Source organism: Myiozetetes cayanensis, unplaced genomic scaffold, assembly GCF_022539395.1.
Source record: "Myiozetetes cayanensis isolate MyiCay16 unplaced genomic scaffold, myiCay2020 scf19, whole genome shotgun sequence".
Taxonomy (NCBI): domain Eukaryota; kingdom Metazoa; phylum Chordata; class Aves; order Passeriformes; family Tyrannidae; genus Myiozetetes; species Myiozetetes cayanensis.
The window spans coordinates 689,466-708,349 of record NW_026087400.1 but is presented as its reverse complement, the minus strand read 5'-3'; positions in this window follow the sequence as shown (position 1 = coordinate 708,349).

Here is an 18,884-nt window from a genome sequence, read left to right as displayed (position 1 = left end):
GGCAGGGATTTTGATTCCTCTGTGAGCATCATCATCTGTGACAGGCCATGGCTCTTCCATTGGGAAGAGGCAGAGATGTGCCAGGAGTTGCACAAACACATGGCCCCATTAGTGGACGATGGGCACCCCCTCTGCACTGTCCCTACTGCCATCAGAAAGCATTTACCAGGTTGTGAAGGACATCAAACAGCAAATCATCCCCTGGCTTCAGTGGAGCTGGGGTTTTACACTGGGTATTCTAAGAGCAATATATCCTTTGATTAGCTAAGTGCTACCAGTATAGGTCTTGTTTGCACTTGATCTTCCCTAATCCCATCATTACCTGCCAGCCTTTGGGGTACCACTGCACTCACTGCTCTGTCTCCATCCTCCCTGCAATCAGTGCTGTTACACAGCTGACAGGAATGTTAAATAAATTGTGCCACTATTAATTAATTTCAGATTTGTCTGTCTGTCTTACGTGGATGCTGGTGTGAATGAACAAGTCAAGAGCTGCTCCTCCCAAAACAAAAGTAAGGTTCATTCAGCATCAGTCTGAGTTCTGAACCATGGTACATCACCATCCAAGCAAGCCAATTGCTATCACTTTGCTTATTCCTTCACACTAATAAAGTCCATCTACACAAACACAAAGTCCTCAGAGAAGTTTCTAAAAGGAAAAAAAAAAAGTCAAGCTAAATCAACTCTCAAATTCCCATGTAAACTGAATTTAAGAGTGGAAAATTTTTTTACCTATTCTTTGGGTGGTACAAAAATCTAAAATTCCTATAGCCCTACTTCTCTGGGCCAAGTCAAACAAGGATATTGTCCTTTTAATGTCTTAAAGGCTCTGTTTTCTTGTAATGCCAAATGCAATATTTTTTTGAAAACACTACACCAGAAGTTTCCCAGCTGAGAAAACAGGCTGGTGAAAAATGGTTTCAGAAAACGAAATAAACCATGCAAAAGCTGTTCAGGGTGTGTGTATGAAATGAACATCTGGATTTGGCTTGTTAAACTGCCTCTTTTTTGTACCTCTCCCCCCCACCTTTCTTTTTCTCACAGCTGTTCGAAGGAGTCCTAAGGGCAAAGAGACAGGTCAATGGACTGGGTTACACCTTTTTTTCTTTTTCTTTTTTTCCAAACCTCTTTGCACCTACGCAAGGAATCCAGGCCACATGTGTGTTTAATAAGTAGGCACAAACACAAGAGAGAAAAAAAAATATCTCAATTCCTGTTGGTTCTTAGGAGAGACACTGAAGGAAAAATAAACTCCGGATTTCAAATTTTCTCTCTCAAAAAAAGAAACCTTATGGTTCCAATAAAATATTTTTTTACAAACCCAATGGATTTATTTTTTTTTTTTAAATCAGGGTTTCTGCAGAGTATACCTTTTTTTCTGTTCCTTTAGAGAGGAATAACAAAGGGTTAATCCCTTACCTGCTGGAGCAAGAGGAAATTATGAAGTGCCAATGGCCTGGGTTCACTGAACTGAGTCCTCCTATAGCACAAAATAGATACACACATTTATATTGAATGGGTTCTTATTTCATTTCAGGCTGCAACTTCCTCAGCTTGAGCAGTCCAGAAATGCAACAGAGAACAAAAGGAACTGAGAAATTATCTGGAAATTATATTTTCTGAGAAGCAGAAGATTTCGCCTTTTCCTGCTGACAGGATGTCCCTGGCATTGCCACAGCAATGGCCAAGGGCAGAGCATCTTCCAGCTGGCACAGGCTGCAGGAAGCTCCCTCACCTGGCTCTGGCAGGCAGGGTCGAAGGGCTCAGGGAGGTCTGACCTCAGTCCTGGGTCAAAGGTCTGCACTCCACACTTCAGCCATCAACCATCTGCTAAGACACCTCCAGTCCACTGACAATGAACTGCTTGCAAACAGCTCATTCCCTCTGAAACAGCCACAGAGCACCTCGTGGAGGCAGCCAGGGAAGGCCATGGGACCTGAGCAGACACTGGCAGTTACTGTGAGCAAACCCACCCTCTTTATTTAAAGCTCCATTCTCTGCCCACCTGTTACCAATTTCTGTGCTCCCTGTGCACATCCACGCTGGATGCACACATTTCCAGCTCAGACAGAAGTACTGCACTTGTAGGCAGATCTACATAAATGCCCACCTGCTGCTGCTCAGAGGTTTTGCACACACAGGTGGAAGAGTTTGTGACCCGTGAAGCAAACCTGAACCACGACTATTTACTGACTTCCTTTTACTGTTGTTCCTTTGAGTTCTCCTTGGGGTTGGTCACAATACTGCAGTCCAGTAAGTCCAAGAATAAATCCCCAGATCCTTGGGGTTTATTTGGGGAATCTTACTCTGGGTAGAAAATTGATGTTGAAAATTAAATACCTGAGCAAAAGCCCTTTGCAAAACACAAGTGCTGGTGCCAGGAAAGAAACAGTATTGCTTAACATTAGTGCCATAACTCGGACAAGGCAGTGATATTTTCTGGAAAAAGCCTTTGCACAGCAGCCTCCACTGAAAAGCCAGGGCTTGGCAATAGGGGCTGCATGTACAGACCAGATTAAACACACAGTGACAGCGCTGAGCTTTGGGAAGTCCTTCCAGAGAGGAGAAGGCAGTGCTGTTTGTTGCTGTAATGACCAATGACCCTGGATTTGAGGAACATAAATACTACAGAAAAAAAAAAAAAAAGAAAAAAAGAACAACAAACAAATGGTACACAGAAAAATATCCCACTCTAATCCCAGCACTGGCTTGCCTGTCAATCCTAGGTCTGTGTGGGATCCAGACAAGAAGACAGATCTAAATCTGAAATAGAACCCTGCCAGAGGAACATTTTACAAGGGTATATAGAGACAGGAAAGGGGGAATGGCTCAAGCTGACAGAGGCAGGTTTAGATGAGATATTAGGAAGACATTTTCTAGTGTGAGGGTGGGGAGGCCCTGGCACAGGGAAGAGAAGCTGTGGCTGCCCCATCCCTGGAAGTGTCCAAGGCCAAGGTGGAACAACCTGGGCTAGTGAAAGGTGTCTTTGCCCATGGTAGGGGGTGGGATGAGATGGTTTCTAAGATCTCTTCCAACCCACACCATTCTGTGATTCCATGAGGATTCTATGATTCTTGCATTAAGCTGGTCCAGTGACCATTTTAGGGCACAATGTTTGGTCAGCAAGGAACTAATCTGCCCTTTTTTTCCCAGCCCAATGAGCTGCTTCAATAGGACTCAAAGACAGAATTATCTCAAAGTCCAGCTAAAGGTAAAACAAATTCCCCTTCTACCTTTTTTTTTTTTTTTTAATAAAAGACCATGAGAAGAGCATGGCAGTGAATATTATTTATGGAGCACCTAATAAAAATGCTATGGGGAAATAATTACTGGAAACATCTGACTGTGTGACTGTAAATGCCTGGGCCCCAGTGTCCTGATTTAATGGACCACTGCTCTAGTCTGTTATGCCTTGTGCTACTGACTGCAACCCCCTGCCCTCCTATTAAACCCCTTGCATCGCTGTTAGACCAGGAATGGATTCTGCAAGGTTTGTGGCAACTTTCCAGAGAGGGATAATGTGGGCAGGGGTGACTCTGTGTTCACAGGGAGGCCAGGAGCCAGCCCTGGGAGAGAAAAAGGGCTTCAGAAAGGAATCAAAGTGAAAACTTGAAGTTTTTGTGGTTCTGGGACCGAATAATGTTTCATAATCCAGATACCAGGTTCTTTAGGTATTTCTGACAGGCACTGGTTAGATGTGAACTCTTCCCTCTTTTTCTTTCTACCCATTTATCACTCACAAGCCACCAAACTGTTGTTTTGGTTTTTGTTTTTGGTGTTTGGGGGGGTGTTTGTTTGGGTTTTTTGTTTGTTTGTTTTATTTTTGGCTGTTTCTTTTTTCATTTCATATCCCTTTATGACCTCCTGAACCCAGCAGTACAAACCCATGCAGGCTCCCTGCACAAAGGGCATTTCCCACTGAGCACCACTCACATCCCCTCCACCCCCATCCCCTATTCATAAGATAGATGCAAAAATGTTAAAATTCACAAAACACCTTGTAAGTGATATGAAAAAGACAAGGATTTGAAGTTCCTGCTTTCATTTGCAAAAGCAGTCCTGAAGAAAGACCGGAGGGCTATCATTTAGCTGCTGCTGCTGACTTGCTAAATGAAGCAGCTCACTGCCACACTGACAGCAAGAACAAAATCACATCCACTCCTTCTGAACCCAGCAGTTAGCACTTTTTTCTTTTTTTTTCATTGCTGGTTTTAATGTAATATTTAAGTTGGAGCTAAAACAGACCATGGAACATTAAATCACTACCAAATGCAAATTTACCTATATATCTGAACTCCATTTTCTCCTACATTTACAAAGCAAAGTTCTACCATTTGAACTGCAAGCTCCTACCGCATCTAATGGGAGGCAGCAAACTCCAGACATTCCTTGGAATATACATGCACTTATCTTGTTGTTACAGGTCTCCCTCGCAGAACTAAAGAGAGCTTTAGCACCAGACAGTATCTCTCCGGGGTCATACCCAATGAATAGTGTTTTTTGAAAGGATTATTTCAAAGGAACTCTGAAAAAGAATCTAATGACTTGCAAGCTACAGGATTGCAGCATGGGAGGAAGTAGATAATGGAATTTGACAGCAATGCATTTTTCATAAACCCAGTGATTTCTATCATAACGAGAAGCCCATCTCTAATTCGGAGAACCCCCCAGAAGGAGACCTGGGCTGATGCAGAGAGTGCACTGGAGTACGAAATGAAACAATAATGATGAAGATGTTACCGATGAGTCCCACAGCTCTGTCTTCCCTTCTGTCTCACAGGGTCAGGCACGATGCAAGAGGAGCCCTTGCAATCCCCCTCTGCCTCGGCATCACTACCCAGGGAGGCTCCCAGTGCACATCAGAGCCCTCAGAGATGCAGAGCCCTGGAGAAGAGCTGCTCTTTATCTGCCCAAAGTTAAGGCCTGCATCTGCTCTCAATTAGCAGGCAATTAGGGGAGTTGAAAACAAACCTGTTTACATTGGCTATGAAGTCTAAAATAATTTGTGAGATGTCAGGACAGGATATTAAGATGTTAATGATCTTGTTTCCGTACTTGCCTGCACGCAGTGTAGTATCACATCTTCCCTTCACAGGTAGCAGGTTGATTGACCTCTGGGAGGGCATAAAACCCCCGGGGTCTGGTTTGGATGGGAGGGGAAGTTGTGTCTTACAAATAGTATTAATGAGAGACCTGAGGATGAGAGCATCTTTACAAAAAAAAGGGTGGTTGTTCATTTTTAATGGTGAAATAACGCCATGTCATGGATTACAGTGTTCAGAGGTTTCAACCACAATCCCCATAGTAAAGGCCCAGGTTGTAACCTCCTGTGAACGTCAGGAACAGTGACTGAACAAACCCAAAAAAGCCTGTCTGCACCCCTTTGCTGAACTCACTCTGGTGGAACAGTTCTGAGCCCAGCTCTCCCAAAAAGCCCATCTGGGCAGGTGACTGTGGCATCCTGCATGAGACATGGAAGGACAACTGTGACCCTTGAACTCCACATTAACATAGGGGACAGGACCTGCTCATTTCTGTGTTGCTTCTCTATAAATACCCATTTAAAGCATTAACTCTTTGGGAAGCAAATTCTCAGTTCAGCAGCATCACCAGGGTAAGGTTGCTTAAGGTTCAGCTTCTTGGCTTTGCTTGGATCATTTCTGACCAGACACATGAAAAAGGCTTTACACAAACATATCTTCTCCTTGAACAGAAAATGAAAAGCAGCATTAGGATTCTTTGTCTCTGAAATCAGAGAACTTGTCTCCACTAACACAATACGATAGAAGAACAGTGGAATTGATGAGGAAAGGGCAGAAACACCTGCCTGGAAAGTGCATTTTGTACCTTATTAAATATAATCAGCACATTCCTACTGGCTGCCCACATTAATTCTGTCAAACTTGCAGTGGGGCTTATTGCCATATTGACCTTCTATGGCACAGTCATCACATCTTATCTTTGTCCCTCATAACTAACAAAAAAGTAATTCTAGTAAACACTCCACTCCAAGTTGACAAAATTGCATTTTTACCGTTCCAACTAATCAACCCTGTTACTGTAGTTATTTATGTCATACCAACAGAGGCCTGAACTCACCCTGCCCTCGACAATTCAAAGAGCCCCAGAACAAAAAGTGCACCACAGGTGCTGCTGTGCCCTCTTGTGTTCTCCTTTGGGCCATCTCCTCTCTTGTCCTCTCGGGTTTTTTCACCACAAGCTATGGATCCAGCTCTAATAAGAGCCAGGTGCTCAAGGCCCCAGGCTACAAAATAGCTTTAATTACAATATTAATAGCATTCTGCTAAATCAGAAAAAAACCAAACCAAACCAAACCAAACAAAAAACCAAACCCCACAACAAATAGGTCAGTATCTGTGGTTATATTTTTCAATGTCCCGGTGTTTGTTTTCTTTCCAATTTTATGTTTCTTACTGACATTTATAATGCCTAAAAGACATTCCAGAGGTTAAAATACAGGCGATCTGATCTTTGCATGATACTCCAAATTTTCCACAAAAAGAAACAGCAGGAGGAGATCAGATCTACATTATACCAGCCCCAGAGGTATACCCTTGAGTCTTGACCTCCTTTGATGAAAAGCAGAAGAGCTCAGTATTATTAGTATTTATTGTTATTATCTTAATTGCTACTATTATTAAGCAGCCCATGAAATATATTAATATAAATAACACAAACACAGACATTTGAAACACGAATTCAAGCACAAAGGAAAGACACCTCCTATTTACCAAATATTAAACTAAATTCATTTAATACTTTCCATTAATAACTCTTGCAGATGCATACTGCATGAGTCAGTCAACAGTAAAGGTTAGGATGAATGTGTACAGTATGGGAATGCCAGCTGGGCTCCTTGGTGGATTCTTATTATTGTAAAGATTAAAAAAGGGGGCTGTGTTAAAAGAGAAACATTAAACTAATGGAGTTTCTGCCATTACCATTCAGGTCAAGCCAATTCAGTTCAAAAGCCAAAAAAATCAAGCTTTTGCTGGTTCCTTTGCTGGTGGAAGGAGCCTGTGCTGAGCAGTGGGGGGAGGGAGCCACAGGGTGATAATCTGTTCCACAGCATCAAGGACTGCAAACACGCTTGAGCTCTGCATGTGCTGGAAACAAAACTTCTCCAGCACTTCCACAGAAGCAGAATTATGGCCATGGGCATCACAGCTCTCCTGAGCCATGGGAAGGATCCCCACTCCACAGCATCTTCACCCCACACAAACCAACCAACATCTCGACATCCGCTTGCCAAGTCATTTCCCTTCTGCTGCTTCCCCCCCTCTCACCAGCAGTAAAATCTGGGCATGCACCAAGCTCAGTCTGAGCACCCTGCTCTAGTGGAGGTGTCCCTGCCCATGGCAGGGGGGCAGGACTGGATGATCTTTAAGGTCCCTTCCAACCCAAACCTTTCCATTGTTCTGGATTCAGCTGTTGACACTCGATGCAAGGAGCTCAACACTTTCACTCCCAGCTCTGTTGCCTCCTCACTACTGAGAGTAGTGAAACATGTTTTTGTCAGTAAACTCCAGTGCTGTGACTCAGACCCTGACACACACAGGGCAGTCACCGTGTGTACAGTAACACGGGGCCATATTTAGAGTTTCTAACCATAACCACACTTGCAAAAACTGCATTAGATCAGCAGCCAGTTTCCCGGACTCCCACTCCTTGTTTCTGGCTTCAGGAATTCAGATTATTTGTCTTGTACCAAATAAAGTTGCTTAGGAGATAAAACAGTACGAAGGAAAAACAGAGGGGCCTAACAATTAGCTTTAATCTGCTCTGGCTCAAATAGATAATGCTTATAGCGGAAAAAAGCAGATAGTAAAGACAAAAAAAATAGCAGCAAATTGAAATCTAACATGAAAATAAACCTTTTTCCTTGATTTTTATTTTTAAACTTTGAATGTTATCCTTAGCAGCACATGAGTAATTGGCAGAAGTGTTGGCCAATCTTCATTAACTCCATTTGTCCTTGCTAAGGCTGCCTGTAAATATCAGCATAGGCAAAACAAGAAGACTCCCAGAGGAAGGTGTTCACTGTGGCTACTGCTGCTCTCTGCAGTCAGTGTAAAGGCTCTCTCACCTCGTTTCTCCTTTTTTTTTTTTTAAATAACTTCAGGTATTGCTGGTAGGATGAAGAAAGTCAAGAGACTCATACAATCACACAGGATGTTTTGGGATTAGAAAGGATCAGAAGCTCATGCTTTCATTGCAAGAGAGAGTGTTTAACAGTGAGACCAGACAAGATCAAAGATACCTGTCCTGGGAAAAGAAAGGCAGATAAACATCATGAGTTAGAGAAGGTGACAAGTGCTGGGAGAGGGGATCCGGGACATATCAGATAACTCTGACCTAGGTCCCAAAACATATCCTGCCTGCAAGGAAAGGGAGCCTATACAGGTGTATTTATTATTTTGTCTACACTCGTTTCTTTCCCATGCTATTTCAGAGAGAATCATTTCAGTACCCTAGGCAACACCTGCACTCAGCTGCTCCCAGGGGATTACAGGGATAACACCTGCAGGCTTGGGAGTCCAAGCAAAAATAGGGACTTCAAGTGCCCAAGGTCAGGGCTGGCCCTGTGGTTTCAGGGCAGCTGCACCCCAGAGCGCTGCTGCCTCCAGCACCAGGCACCGAGGGACAAAGTGTGCCAGCAGGTGAGAGCTGGCACAGGGGCCAGGGCAAGTCCAGTGTCTGGGAGCTGCCCTGGAGAGTGGGAATTGAAGCCTCTGCAGTGCCCACTCACTCACCCAGTGTCGTGGACAGGTGGCACAGCACTGGCACACCCAGTCAGTGCAGCACTGGGGGACTGCTGCATAGCAGAAACCAATTCAATCCACTCTGAAGGCAAAATGGGTTGGAAAATTGTTCAGCATATTCTTTGCTTTATTTTTTAGTCATTCTTTTGATGAATGTGCACAGTTTCAGCGATGATGGAGTTTTGTTTGTTTTTTCCTCTTTTTTTCTTCATTTTAATAGCAATAATCACAGAATGGTTTCTGCTGGAAGGGACCTTAAAGACCATCTAGTTCCAAAGCCTTGCCATGGGCAGGGATGCCATCCTGTAGATCAGGTTGCTCAGGGCTCCATCCAGGCTGGCCTTTGGCATTTCCAGGGATGGGGCAGCTGCAGTTTCTCTGGGCAACCTTTGCCAGTGCTCAGTACCCTCACAAGCAAGAATTTCCTCCCAGCATCTCATCTAAATCTCTCCTTTTTCATTTCAACCATTGAAAACAAAGGACAACAGTAAAAGTGATCATAAAAGGGAATGGCTGTTTGGATTAGTTGAAGTGGGGGGCTCTGGAGAACCCTTTTCTATCAATAGCACTGAGAGATGCCACTGACCTGGCTCTTCTTGCTCCATTTTCAGGGCAGGAAAACAGTTGTGTCCAACTATGCAGGATCCAACTGAGGCTGAAACAAGAAACCAGAACTGTGAAAATTCAAACACTTAGCAATATTGTTACTTTACAGCAGACCCGGGGGGGAATCCTTTAGGTTGGGTCCCTCTCTTTTCTACCCTTTTCTCTACTACAGAAAGCCCAGAACTGCTCAGGGTCACCCATCAGCTCTCTGGAGGCTGCAGCTCCAGGAGAGGGGGCTGGCTGGCTCTGCTCTCACTGTTTACTTTCTGGGAAGTCAGGCTTGGTCAAGTGGAATGAATCTTGTGTTCATTTTAAGCAAGTTTATATTTGACTCTGGTAGAGCTGGGGAGGAGGTAAATGATAGGAAGAGGAGGGAAGGGCCAGAGAGCTTATGGGGCTGCCCCCACAACACCACAAGCAGCCCCATGACTAAGGCAGCAAGAAGATAAAGCAAAGCAGCAAAATCAAACATGCCTATTGTTTTCCCTTTCTTCAAAGCTGAGAGATGACTCTAAAGCTAAATTCAGCTCTTACTCCACAACTGACCTTGCAGCCCATGCAAAAATGCAAACTAAATCCCCAACTTTTAAAAATCATCTCCTAAGTTATGGAAAAACAGTTCCTAACTTTGCAGCACAACTTGACTCATTCTGCAGCAACAATCTCTATTTGCTACCCACACCTTGGGGACCTCAGAATGTCATCTGCCACTGCTGCCTGCAAGAGAAAGTAAGGGGATGCTTTTTCTCACGCAGTTTTTGGAGGCATTTTGCTGGGACAGGCATGGAAGTAGAAGTGGAGAGAAAAGCTGGGCCATTCTGGACTTCCACACCAGCTTTGCATAGTTACTTGAATCACTTCTAAACTTCTTAGGCTGTACCCTGCAAGCAGGGTAACAGAAACAGCCGATGTAAATCCACAGCTTTGCATTTTTTGCAGGGCATCATTCCCTCCCCAGGAACTGTCAGGAGGCAGTGTAAGCAATCCTGCCTTGGCTGCTCACAGAGGAAGCAGTAAATGGAGATGCCCTGTGCAGACTCTGAGTTCCCCATGTGGTGTAAACCAAAACCAGTTCCTGCAATTCTGTGCAATAATATAGAAAGTTTGCTGGTTACTGCTCCCATCTGTCTCCTGTGGGTATAGACTCCTGGCCTCTGAGGAAACCAAGACTGCCATCCTTCTAGATTTATAATCACAGGGATTTATAAAGTACAGTGTTGTTGTTAGGTGCCTTGAAGTGAAAGAGGAAAATAAATAAATAAACTATGTGGGCGTTACCACTGGAAAAAAATAATAATAAAAAAAAATCTGATCTCAATCAACCAACCACATTTACTACTCTGCATCTATGGCCAGGCTCGCTGCATAAACCACCCCTGTCAGCCCTTCATTCCTTCCAATACTTCTTGGGAACATCCATCTTCTTCAGCTCGCCGTCCCTGATGTCAGAAGCCAGACAGGAATCAATTCTGGGAATCCTACGGTGGGGAGACGTTCAAGCCCATTCCCAGGTTCCTGGGGAGGCCTCTCCGTGCCCGTGTCAGCCAGCCTGGAGCAGCCTGTTTCTGTGGCAGGGTGGGCAGAGCTCTGCTCTAGAGAGCTAAATTAAATATTTCTTTTATTTTCTTTTTAACTCTTTAATTCTTAGTGAATTCTTAAATCTCACAGGTTTCATCTCCACAGCCCAGTTGCCTTCAAGATTTCTGCTGCAGCTCTCCAAGGTTAGGAAAAACAAGGGTGGAAAACAAGGAGGGGGAGCTGACCCTTAGCGTTCAGAAGGAATGTGTCTAACACATCTCCCGGGGTCTGAAGGTTTGGGGGGTTAAATTACCCCTCAGGGTTAGGTGTTAAGTAGCATCTCTCCTTCCCACATGTAAACATTTATACTGTCAAGGATCTCCCTGGCTGTGGTGTTGAATGGCTGTGCTGAGACGTGCAGAGAGCTGGGAGGGTGGGGATGGGACAGGGACCTGCCTCCTGACTCACCTGGCCCCAGACAGGATCCAGGGTCACACGCTGCATCTTCAGCTGCTGGCACAGACCATCACAGCACATTTTCTTCTCTTCAGCTCCTTCAAATCATGCATTTTGTCAATAACCCCACCTATTTTTATATTAATTTTATGGGGATTTTTTTTTCCGGGTATTGTTGAACCTTGTTTCAGACAATCTGTGGGTAAAATAAACATTTCCTGAAGATACATTTCCTTCCTTTGTGCTTCAGAAGAGGAAGAACACCTTGTCCTAAGCGGATATGGTGAAAGGTTTGGGTTGTTTCAGGGAGTTGAGCATCATTTGGAGCTAAGCTCAGACCTTCATTTGTGACCTATCTGCTCTTGTTAAGAGCAGACAAGAGAACTCAGTGCCATGTTCACCCTTTTAGGAGCAGAGTGGTCCATACCCAACATCTGCCTCCAAACTCCTGCACACACAGCCTCCTCTGCCTGGATCCACACCACTTCTGCAGCAGATGGTGGTGAACATCCCCCACCTGCAGCAAAGACCAAACCAAAATCTCAGCCCTGCCAACTCCCCTGACTCTGGGCTGTGTTTGATCCAGCCACCAACACTATGGGTATACTGGATTAACTACAAGCTGAAGCCAATGTGGTCCACTGGCACTCAGGGAAAATAGCTGGTGATGAGAAGATAGGAATATGAGCTGCTGTGTTACAGCCAACATCTGACTCACACCAATAGCCAGAATTTTGGAGGAAGGAGGGAAAACTCCCCAGATATTCAGGCATTGCAAAAAACAAGGAACAAAGCCCGTTCCAGTCATCTGGGAGAGCCAGCCCAACCACAAAGACACAAAGGAAAAATTGGGAAAGGACCAGTTATGGTCAGGAGGGGCTTTTGTTTGTTCTTACCAGCATTTCTACACCCCATCTTCTTCATGATATTGTAGTTTATATGATATCTGTAGTGACAGGACAAGGGGGAGTCGCTTCCAACTGCAAGAGAGTAGGTTTAGATTAGATGTTAGGAAGAAATTCTCCCCTGTGAGGGTGGGGAGGCCCTGGCACAGGGTGCCCAGAGAAGCTGTGGCTGCCCCATCCCTGGAAGTGTCCAAGGCCAGGTTGGATGGGGCTTGGAGCAACCTGGGCTGGTGGAAGGTGTCCCTGCCCATGGCAGGGGATGGAACGAGATGATGTTTAAGGTCCCTTCCAACTGTGATATTTCTCCACTGTGGGAGCTGGCGAAGTGGATTGCAAAGCTCATGCAACACACTGATATTTTCAGTACAGACAACAACAGAATAGCCATTTTCCATGGGTGAAGATGGATGAAAGAGTATTATTTAGAACTCCTTGAATGCTAGGATTCAGACAGTTCATTTAGTAGTTTTTAGAGCTCCACTGATGTTTTTCTTTGTGTTGATCAAAGGACAAGACTTGTTCTTGCCTATTATACAGACCTGAATCTTGCCTTTGGCAATTCCACTTCAGCTGGCTACACCTCAGTTTCCAAACTATAGCAGGAGAACAAAGAGAGCTATTTACCTTCTTACACACCTGGGGCTAAGTGCTTTTTGACCATAACAGACATGAACTACTATTAGAAATCTGTCTTACAGACTATGTCCATAAATGCTTGAGAAGACAGGCTCAAAAGCAACATTTCAGGGATCAGAAACTAAATTCCTTGAAAGATCTATAAGAAAAAAACACAACAGGCACATTAATTATTTAGCAAAACTCAGATGTCCATTAATGGCCACTTAGACAGCGTTTTGGCAGGACATCCCATCTCCTGTATCACTGTTGTATCCCTGCTTTGCTGTGGTGTGTTTGGGAGCCATTTCTCCTGCTCCTGTCACTGGGCTGAGGCTCTGCAGTTCCCTGGCTTATTATGAGTGGTTTCTGCTACCATACCCACCCCTAGAGCCAGCCCCCAAAAAGCCTTCCATGGATGGCTGAACAGCAAAATGAAGTCATCAGCCCTGGGGAGAAAGGAGCTTTGGCAGATATTATTTTTTTCAGCTGTAAATCAGTGTAGCCTCATTTTACCAAAATGTAGGATTGAATCTTCATCTGCCTCGGCCAGCAGAGCTTCCTAAGGTGATGGAGATCAGCATCTGGCCACTGAACACAGAAAGCTTGGAGAAGTGACATTCCATGCTCTTGGGTGCCGCCTGCAGGCTTTGGGACTGCAGCAAGAACGATTCCAAACCAATACTGAATGTAGTCACTTGTGCAACAAAAAGGGGACTTATTACACTCAAATTCTAGAGAAATCAAGGGTGGAAAATATGAGCATTTTTTGAATCAGTTTTTAGTAAGAAGAAGCTGAGATGGGCATTTTTTTTCTCACAATGAGTCTTCATGTTGATTTAAACCCAAAAAGTAAAATTCAATAAACAAGCCAGAGGGCCATAAACTCACACATAGCAGCCAGGGAGGAAACAGGCACAGGAATGTCCCCAGATGTTGCTCCCTCTAACACAACATTGCGCTTTGACGAGGCCTCACAGACTTTCAGCCACATAAATGCCTTTGAGGATACTCATTCCAGCCCCAAAAGGTAGACCACATATGAACACTTACAAAGTTGCTGCTATTTTCAAGTTCTTTTCTTCCTTTTCTTCCCCTCCATTCATTTTTGTAATGCTTCATGTTTCTTGAAATACAGAAGTCCAGAGGCTCTGGCTTCAGTGTCCCCAGAGCACCTCACTGGAGCTGTGATAACAGAGAAGGGACAGTGATGTGGCCCTGGATGCAGGGGTTGGAGCCACCTGCCCATGGCCAATGGCTCTCCTGTGACATCAATGGCCAATAAAACCTAGCTTTCAAAATCCTATTTTCTTATAAGGAAAGAAGGTTGTCCTACACTCCCCTTCGCCTGGAAATGCATGCTCATTTCTATAAAGAACTGTAGATTTTGTTTCAAAATAGATCTAAAATTGTTTTCATGTTTTTGCCAGCTTGATTCAAACAGCAAGACACTGATTTGGTTTTAAAACTTATAGAATCATAACAAAGTCTGAAGGTTACTAGTTTACTGGTTGTTTTGGTTGTTTTTTTTTTTTTAACTTTATAACCGGGGGTTATATTTCTTGCATAAATATAAAGGAAAAAGGAAAAGAACAAAAGGAGAGAATAACAGATCAGATGAACCAGAAATACAGAACTGATAAGTCTGGAAGAAGACTATATTAATTTTAAGTCCTTTTTTTCCCCAGAAAAAGTGGAGCCTTTTACTACTCTGAGAATTTTTCATGGCAATTGCTGCACTGTCCACCCAACTATATTCAACTTAAAAAAATAGCACTTCAAGAATACATTTTAACCATCACTCATAAAATATAGTCTTTTCTCCTTTTCAGTGCTTTCTCTCATATGTCAAAGTCTCTGCCAGAAGTTCAAGGCCCTTCTCATTGAAAAAGGAAGAAGAGAATGCGACAGAAGCGAGAGCGAGTTTAGGGGGGGATGGAAAAAGGAAGAGAGAGGAACAGCCCTGACACAGCAGAATTGGGAAGGGTTCAGTGCCCTGTTGAAAGTGTGTAGAGGGAGCCACAGAAATCCATCAGTGTCCCAAAGGCCTGGCCAGATGGGGCTTAGATGGGGTTTATAGAGGAGGACACGGAGCTCTCCACAGTGGTTTGTGACGCAGCTCTGACAGACAGCACAAGGTCCCTCAGCTTGTGGGACAGGATCAAATCCATCTCCTAGTCTCTAGCTCCTTTCAAACACTAGATTATCCCCATGCAGTGCAATCTGAAGTCCTCCACTCTGACCAGTCCCATTCCTTCAGCCGCTTGGGTTTATTCTCTGGAGTTTGTATCCTGGAGTCCCAGCAGCAGCAAAAACAGCTGCCAAAATCCTGGGAATATCTGCCTTGGAATCTCAACTACTGTGTGAAGCTGCTGCTCTCCAGTTTGAGATTTGTGTTTGCAAAGGAAATCTGTCCAACAACAACATCGAGAGAGGAAAAAAGGAGGAAAAAGGGCTTTATATAACAGAGTTAACAGAGTTGTTGCAATAGTAACGTGTAGTTAACAGGCAACTTTTCCTCCTCCTTCTCTGCCCTCACCCCAACCTCCTCCTCTAACAGCAATTTCATTTGTTTTTGTTTCCAAGCTTCTTTTACTGGCCACTCACACAGACCCGCTCCCTTTGTCTAATTTGGATCTCGAACTTCCATGCAACAGACTCTTGCTGTAACTATAAATCTTTTTATGGCCCTTCTGCCTCTGAACTGTAAAAGCAATGCCACTGTAAGCTGCCTAAATGGGTCATAAATCCACTTAGTGCATTGAATGAGGAGAAAAGTTTTTAAGGGAAAGAAGGAAAAAAAAAAAGGCAAACTAAGGTGGCTGGAGGGACACAAGGGAAAAAAACCCCAAGACTGTATTTGCTAAACGGAACCAAAATAACAGGAGTCAAAGGGAAAATATGAATTTTTTTGGGGGGTGGGGTGTAAAGGATGAAATAATGCATCTTGGTGGTAAAACCAAACTGCCTCTGCAGGGCTGTGCAGTTCATTAACACTCAGCGATTTACGGGAGGACGCTGGTTGCCCTCTCCACTCCTGTTGGCACCAGCAGGATCTGGTAGCACCAGGAGAGGCTGTGAGACTGCTAGCAGCTAATTGACTCTCTTTTTCCACTGGGTGGTCCAAGGACTGCTATCTGGGTCTAATTCCAGCTCTTTTGCACTGCCTGACTCGCAGGTTTAGTCCTGGCTCTGTGTCTCAGTTTCTTCCATTCTGTAAATGGGAGATAAAGATATTCCCCTTATTTGTAACGTGTTTTGAGAGCTGCTTAAATGCCATCAGGGAGGGGCAGAACTGATTCCTGTGGCAGTCAACAGCAACAGTTTAATTTGTTTCTCTGGAAGCAGAGCTGGCCCAAAATGGGCCACTTTTGTCTATGTAATTTATTGCATTTGTCACCATGGTATCTGAGCTCTAAGAGTATTATCCAAATTCCACTGAATTCACTGAGTGTCTTTCCACTGCTTTCAATAAGTTTTGGATTTCACCCTAAAGTCACAAAAAAAAGAAACCCAAAACACCCAAACCCAAACCTGAGGAATATGTCAAAAGAATGTAAGTGGGTGTGAGTTGAAATTGAGGAGTTTGGAGACAGGAGTATGCAGAACAGTAGCTATTTAAAGACCAGGTTTGCTACTGAGTGTTCCCTTTTAATAGGGTTATATAAATACATTCCCGTCTCGATGCATGTGGAAAAACAGGCAGCGAGGTGAGACTCTATTGCTTTATTTCTTATGGGAAACACTGTGCACAGCTAAACCACCTCTTCCCCTTTCCTCAGCCACCACCCACAGTCCCTGGAAGCCTTCAGCAGCTGTGCACAGAGTGAAGAGGCACAGCCAGGAGCACAGAGAGTTAAAGAGTTCACAGCCCTGCCCTTAAAATAAAGCCCCTGTTTTCACTGCGTTCTCACTTCCCTTACAGACTTGATCTGAGCTTTGGCACTCAGCATGTCAGAATGGGAGGGGAGACTGGTTATGCCTTTTTATTATTATTATTATTATTATTTTACTGGTCTGCTCCCTTGCAAGGAAAAGGGAAGAGAAGAAAAATGTTCTTGCTTGGCTCTCTGCAAAGACCAAACGAGCTCCAGTGCAGCTGCCCCGGGCCAGGTGTGCCCCCACCAAAACCACAGCCCAAGGGGGCACCAGCTGGCATCTCAAGTCCCTTTCTCAGGACAAAAAGCCAGTGGCCAAAGAGGACTGTGAGATGAACCCTCTCTTTTTCACCAGTACCACTTGTACGGTGCACTGACCAATAGCTCAGTTCAGGAGATTCTGACACTACAACTTAAAAGAATCCTATTAAAATGATGGAAATCTTTGACTATGAAAAGTGGGGTCTGCACCTGGATAGTAATTATGTTTCAAAGGAAATACATCTGGTATTTTATTGCTTATTGTCTCCATGCACTTTATGTATAAGAACAATACAAGGGCTGGAATATTTCTTATCAGGAGACTTCCAAAAAGCTGTTTGCACTCTGTCAGGCCAATAAGCCACACAGATTTTTGCAATATTATATAAATTATGGCTAATAACTGGAACATACACTTTTTAAAAAACCTTCTTAAAAACACTGGTATGGATACTCCATCAAGAGGCAAACTCCATCAGACTCTGTGGAGCTCATATGCCCAAGAAACAGTTAAATCTTCGGTGTCTGGAAAGTTTTACAACTACAGCTAAAGTCAAGGGAAGCTTATTTTTGCCACCACCAGAGCCAGAGCAATGTGCTGCACTGAGGATTGAACCCTGTCTGCACATACAGGCTGGGGAGGGGGACACAGATGTCCCAGGGTGCAGCACAGGGCAGTTATGGGGAATCCTCTGGCCAGGTGAGAAGCAGCTCCAAGACAAAGACTCGTGTCCATGTGTTAATAACATCAGCCTTGAGCTGGGTTAGGCCTGTCCCTGTGCAAACAACCATTTTATATTACAAAGAGCACATTTTAAAAAGAAAACTATAAAGTCTACCAGAATTGGGTACCACCTTTAAAGATGCTGGGAATGCAACTACAGACTTAAAATAAAATTACATCCAGCCACAGCAACTTGATGACAAGGCAACCTCTCCTTCATTGCCAGCTCAAGTGATTTTGTTAATTCTAGTGAATATATCACAGCTCTCAAGATGACTGATGCTTTCATTACTGCCTTGGCTTCAGCCATTAGGTGATTGTTATGAATCTCAACTTTCATTTTTTTAAAGTTTTAGCTGTCACCATTCAAAGACATGGTATTAAAAATAAACAATGAAAACTTAGAAGTAAGAAAGAAGGGGAAATGTAAGGTAATCCCTATGGAAAAGCAGAAGATAAATTAAAAAATGGTATTATAGTAATTATTTCTTACCTATCTTGAACTTTTAGTGGTGATGTTTGATGGCTAGAGCAGAGGTTACTGGCTGGCTGACAGCAGCATGGTTACTGTAAATGAGACCCATGCAATAGAATCTGGCTATAATCTACATTTGCTCTAAATTTGTGCAGCCTCTAGTACAGAACCAGGAAACAGTCACAGATTTAATTTACTTTTCACTTCTGATGCTCTCTGCATGTTGTGGGGGATATGGTTTTGGCAAGGAGTTTGCATTTATTAGCACGTATAAATTTACCAGGAATGTTTGGTCTTGCTGTTAAAGCTCAGATCTAGAAGACAGGAATATGTCAGAAGCTGAGTGTCATTTTTAAAAGCAAGCTTCAAACCCATGTATTTTTGTTTAAATACTTCACAAGTAAACCAACTGCACCTAAAACAGTTGATAAGGCAGAAAGAAGACATGACCTGAAATATTCTTTTTAAAAACTTATTTAATTATTTCTGAGACTTGGAAACCTTATTCATGATTTCTATATATTTGGAATTGGAAATACTGCTGTTATCTGCTCGTTGTTGTTTCACATGCCATCACCCAGATGCGAGTACAGATTTCTTTCTCCCAAACCAAACTGGAGAGAGCAGATTTACTGAAACAACTTGCAGAGTCACACCTCAGCA